The sequence below is a fragment of the Haemaphysalis longicornis genome, unplaced genomic scaffold (assembly GCF_048455015.1).
Source record: "Haemaphysalis longicornis isolate Haplotype H1 unplaced genomic scaffold, Haemaphysalis longicornis Haplotype H1 scaffold_11, whole genome shotgun sequence".
NCBI lineage: Eukaryota > Metazoa > Arthropoda > Arachnida > Ixodida > Ixodidae > Haemaphysalis > Haemaphysalis longicornis.
In genome coordinates, this window is record NW_027526214.1 from 43,590,304 (window position 1) to 43,596,277 (window position 5,974).

Consider the following 5,974-nt stretch of genomic DNA (forward strand, 5'->3'; position numbering starts at 1 on the left):
CGGAATACAGCTACTTATTAGGCTGTTGAGCGCGAAATCTTTCGTAGTGGGATCGATGGAATTCGGTAAAAAAAAACAAATACATTTCCTTATATACCGGGGGCTCTACCGGAATGCTCTGATAGCATCTCTAGACACACGGCGCATGCGAGAAACCGCGAACCGAAAATAGTCTTCCTATCTGTCTCTTTTTAAAACCGGGCTTCCATTGCTTTAAAAAACGTTTATTTAATACCGCGAAACAGAACAGTTTTAAATAATATTCACACCCGTTGATCTTGAAGACAGAATGCAAAAGCATATCTTTATCTTATAAACCACGTCACCATGTACAATTGGGTTGTTCGTAGATGGGTTACTTTTGCGCGAAAAATTGTCGCATAGGTTGGTAGTTCGCTTGCGATTTGGGTGTTTAAAATTTTGCCAATCGGTTGGATGCACTTTCAGCGAAATTCGGCTGAACGTTTAGCTTTCCCACTTCTCTGTACTTTTGTTGGGAAGGCATTGTAATTTTTTGCATTAGAAGGGTAGTTGTTCTGCCCGAGATACGTAACAAGCTGCTACCACCTCCCAAATCGATGACAAGTGGCGCATTTTGCATTCTTTTGCAGTTTTCAACGCGTATGATAAGGTGAGATTTATACTGCATTCTTCAAATGCTCGATAGTGCACCTGAGGCTGTTTTTACGTAAGGAATAAATGGAATGGTTTGAACTTGCCTACCATACCAGGAATAGGAATGGGCACAATTCTCTAAATCCGAGGAATGGAAAGGAATGGAATCACGGCAAGTTTTACCTTTTCGAAATCAAATTGGAATGAAATAAGGATGTTTATTCCGCAACACTGATTGAGAGAGATGACAATATTGTCACTTGTGTCGCCCTCCCCATCACACTTGCAACAGACAAACATCTTCGTTTTTTTCCGCCTTCGCGGCTGCGTTCGCTCAGTCGGTTAGGCCGACACCGATGGGCCCTGCTACCGCCGACATGAAACCGAGATAACGGGTGCCAAACGGCTGCTCCTCTAAAAGTTGCCAATTATATCCAGATCGGACGGCGGAGTAACCGCAAACAGAAGGGCGCGCCGTTGCTTAGGCATGGCGCGCGTCGCTGTGTTGATGCTAACACGTTGCTTTGAAAGGTAAACAAAGAAGTGGGCTTGTCGTGTGCTATGGTTACGTGTGTGTCACATCATTTTCTTAAATTCCGTACCTTCGGTCACCAGTTCTCAGCGTTCAAAAGTAAGCATACTTCAATTACTGTTCACAAAACATTTATATGATAGTTGAACCACTTTACCGGTCAAAGCAGAAATCACGGCTTTAATGTTATACAGAAATTTTAAAAAATGGCTATTTAGGTATACTAGGTCAAAGCAACTCATGAGAATAGGGCCTCGCTTCAAGAATAAAAATGATATCCCGCATTCCTAACTTTTAAACAAGACAGGGGCGAATACACAATGAAGAACACCGCGTTGTGCCCAGCTCGACACTACGGCAAATATGTGTGCATGTAGCTGTGTACACGAACTCTCATTTTCAATTGTCTGTTCATTAATCCCATTCCTCTCATTCAAGGTTTATGCCATTCATCATTGTGCCTCTAATCCCGTTTTGTAAATTTATTGGTACATCCCCAACCTTCCCCGATTTGTTATCTAGTTCTGTAATCTCAAGAGACAGCTACGAAGCTTTCTGATTCTGCCAGCACGCCAAGCTCTGGTGAGCAATGAACGTGCCCAATGGCCAGCCTGTGGTCTCTGGTTTATAAACCTCCGACACCACGCGAAATCTCTACTCACGAACTTACGTAAAGGTAGAAGACGTTCCACTTCACAGCTTCATGGTCCGTCAAGGAGGGATTCGGATGCTACATTATGTCTTTCAAAGGCACTTGTATTCGGGCCTTATTGCGACATAGCTTTTGTTTTCTTTCACGATGGGGCGTGAAAATGGCGTGTAACTATTTAAAAGCGAGAACGAAGACACAATAAAGAATACCACCGCAAGTCAAAACTATGACGAAGACAAAAGTGTCCGCGGCGCGCTGCAAAAAACGAGATTGCTTCTTTATAAGATTGTGTAAGTCATATCAATGCAATCAAACTCAATTACACTTCCTGTGATTCATTCTGCTGCCGCTTTAAACTTTTTCACTGTGCAAAACAAATTTTATAGGTACTCTTGACGGAATTAAAACACTTCTTGATAAATTGGGGAATTTTTTACATTGCATTCAGGTTGATACAGAGTGCTGTTTGTTTAGCAATAATATACAAGTGATCGACGTACACGTTCCCCGAAAATACATAACACCAAATAACATGTCTCCATGTTATAACTACAATTTGAAACGTATTGCACATAAAAAGAACTTGAACATCTGCAAAGACAAGCACCTGTCAAACCCGAACAGAGCACAAAAAAGCAAAGTAACAAGCAAAATATTATTTCCTTACCAGTACGTTACCTGTAGTGTAACGAATGCCCCCAATCTTTTGGGGTAATTGTTAGTTCACAGGAATATTCTGACATATCATTTTTCGCTCCCCATTAAATTCAACCCTTAGGCATGAATGTGCTAACGTTTTAAACTTAACCGTTGGCACCACGTTTTCGGATATTTCGGGCGCACCATGTCCGGATTATATTTTTTTCTCAGACTATACAATGAGTCCGATCACGATTGTCTACACAAGTATTATCGCCATTTTTGATTGCCTAAACCCATCGTGATATTATGGTCCCAATAATAATAACAGAATGTTCTCAAGATTATTGCTATTTATAGTTCTATCATGTTATCCCAAATGAACCATTACCTTCTATACCCGCTGTGTATCGCTGTGTAATGACAGCTGTTGACCACCTAATGAGGCACACGGAGACTGCGCGTGTTCGATCTGGCTGTGCCGCTGAAGCAGCCGCCTTCTTGCCTGCAAACCTGTAGCGGCATGGTACACCTCGACACCTTCTAAGTGATTGCGGCAGGACGTTTCTATCTAGCCTGGTCGAGGAATTACTTCGCATCACAAACACAGTGCACAAATTTATGTCTGTGTACGAACCACAGACAAAAGGGCTGGCTGAGCGATTCCATCGTACGCTGGCTGATGGGATTTTTATGTAAATTCTATCTGACTATACAAAGACGCACACAGTTCTTCCCTTTGTTACTTTTGCATACAACTGCGCGGTTCACAAGATTGCTCGTTCGTCACCATTTTTTTCAGGCGTATTGTGGCCAACCGTCGCTTTTGCTCGACACGTTCTTCTTTTCGGCACCTGTGGCTGATTCAAGCCCGTTTTCTGAATAGTTCATCACAAGCCTTAACCAATGCCATATCCTTGCTTGCCTTCACACTGAAGCCTCCAAAATCGGCAGAACGCTTTCCTTTCACTCCGCCCAGCGTTTTGTTCAGTTCCACCCTGGTGATAAACTTCTACTCTAGATACCTGTTCGGGAGCCATGAATACGTGGGAAATGTTTGCATCAATTCGCTGGTCCATAAACCATCATTGCAGAAACTTCCACCGTCAACCAGCGCGTAGCCCGTGGATCTGCTCCTTCCAACCGCAACTACAGGGAGAAAAAATTGTGCACGTGTCCAGGTTAAAACCTTTCACGAGTCTCGGTTCCTCATCGGCTGCATTCCAGGTAGCTGCTTTTGCACAGAGGTGGAAAGTGGGAGCAACAATATGTGTGCATTTGTAAGTAACAATCTAAGGACGCATATGCGTGCAGTGGTGTCATTGGGGTTAACGCATATGCCAGTTCATTTGTTTCTGACAGCCACAACCATGGTCTTATACTTTATCTGTTTCGGGGAACCATCTAAATTATCATTCCTTGTGCTGTAGCTCTGGGCTGCTGCTTGGAATACACTCGCTTTGTCAACTCTCGCTTAGGCGTCCTTCCTGTATGACGGCTGATTTTGGCGCGTCTCTTTTTTCTTCGTTTATATCTATGAAGATAATACTTGCCCTTCTCGTGGCTTTTTCCTGGTACCATAAGAAATAGCCGAATTCGCACAAGTAACATTGTTTGCAGGATTACACTTAAGCACTTGCGCTGAGCATTTCTTTATGATGTGTTTTAAGACAGCCATAAAATAGCCCAAAAGGCTCCCATTTAAAATCATTTGTCTTGTCAATACAAAAGGCGGTGCTCTCTTTTAATTCCTGTCGCCGCCGCTTATCATCACTCTTCTTCTCCCATAAAACATCGCGCAAATTGTGCCAGAAATTTTGTTTGCCTTTTTCTAACCATTATCGACAATTTCGTGTCGCATATTCCTCAAACTTGTGGAAGCACAACCATCATATTGCACTTTCGCGTAATTCTACTAACAAAACTCTTTGTAATGTCGCCCCCCCCCCAATGAAAAGGATTTATTCTACTCTCTATCGCCGCCCCTTCGTCTCGCTCTTCTTCCCCCGAAGAGATCGTAGAATTACCACTGCTCGCTCTGCGTACTTATTTATTCTCAGTTTTTGCATGTGTGTTTCAAAGTTAAGACGTATTGTAGCCCAATCATATTCATTGTGAACCTGTGCTTAAGCTTCCAAGGTAACAGGTGTTCTCGTTTTGCCACAACACCTGTCCTTTATTTTGCTCCCCATCGCAGATAATTCTCGCCACACTTCCTCGCCTCGAGAGATCATTAAAATTTACTCAAAAGATTGCCTTCCAATTATCACTTTTGCATTGACCTCTACCTTATAATTGCGACAAGAGGGAACCGCCACCATGTTTATAGAGAACCGTTCGCTAACCTTAGTAAGAAAAGGCTTTGTGTTGCCACAACTGCATGTGCTTCGGTTTAGAGTTTACTCCCACAACTTCTCGTCCAACTTCTTTCGTTTCAAGGAGTCATAGAATTTTTACTGGTTACATTGCGTACCTAATTCTGACGGCTCGCTCTGCCACTTTTTATTTTACTAGCATTACGGACGTTTTATTGGTTGTGCACTCTTATGTCTGTATGAGTAAATGAATGACTTTATTTAAAAATAAGCCTGCGGCACTGGGGTGTTATAAATAATGCAGTTTCGACGCCAGTAGCCTGAGAACACCAACATCTTTACGCCAAGCTTCTATGGCTACGGTTCCGTGTACATTTTATGTCTGAAAATATACCCTCCCGAGGCTGAACGTCTTTTCGAAGCATGTGGTGCCATCCAGCCAGAGGTGCCATCCAGCATGTGGTGCCATCCAGAGACTTTCAAATACGAACTTACCACTGTGTGTGGTACTAGCACCGATTCAAACCCAAAATTGGACAGCCTACAAAACATTGTTTTAACCTAAAGCTAATACTCCTCACCACGAGGATACGTATCGTGAGTAGATTGGTTAGCGATAGGCATTATTAGCAATATCACAACAAACCTTGGGCTTATACATCCTCATCACTGCGATTTAAATTCAGGGTGTAATATTTATAAAGAAGGGACATTTTCGAAATGAGTGGCGTAAAAACGAAAATGTGTGCGTTTATGTACATGCTTTCTTCTGTATGTGCCAATAATATTTAGGTAATTGACAAACAAGATGCTCTCATCAAAACGGATGTCTGTCGCAGTCTTCACAGTTACGAGAACAAAAGAAAGACTGCGGTTTGCTGGTAACGGAGGTTCACATGCAAAGCATGACGATGTGTTTGATGTGAGAAATAAAGCTTTGGAGGAACAGGTGAGGGAGAATTTTCGTGAATGATCAACATTTTACGCAGCGAAGCATAATTTTTTAGGACATCGATAAGACCCACTAGGTAATAAATTATGCTCACACAAATGCTTTCATACCGTGGAGACATTTTTACCGCACGAAACACCTCCTCCTTTGATAACATTTGAAGAATCATTCAATAAATGCATTTTAAATCACCTATCTGATGTCGCGTGCTCTCTCAATCTCTTAGCCTGTAATGTAACGCTATGTTGTACGCAGTACACCTGTCGCCA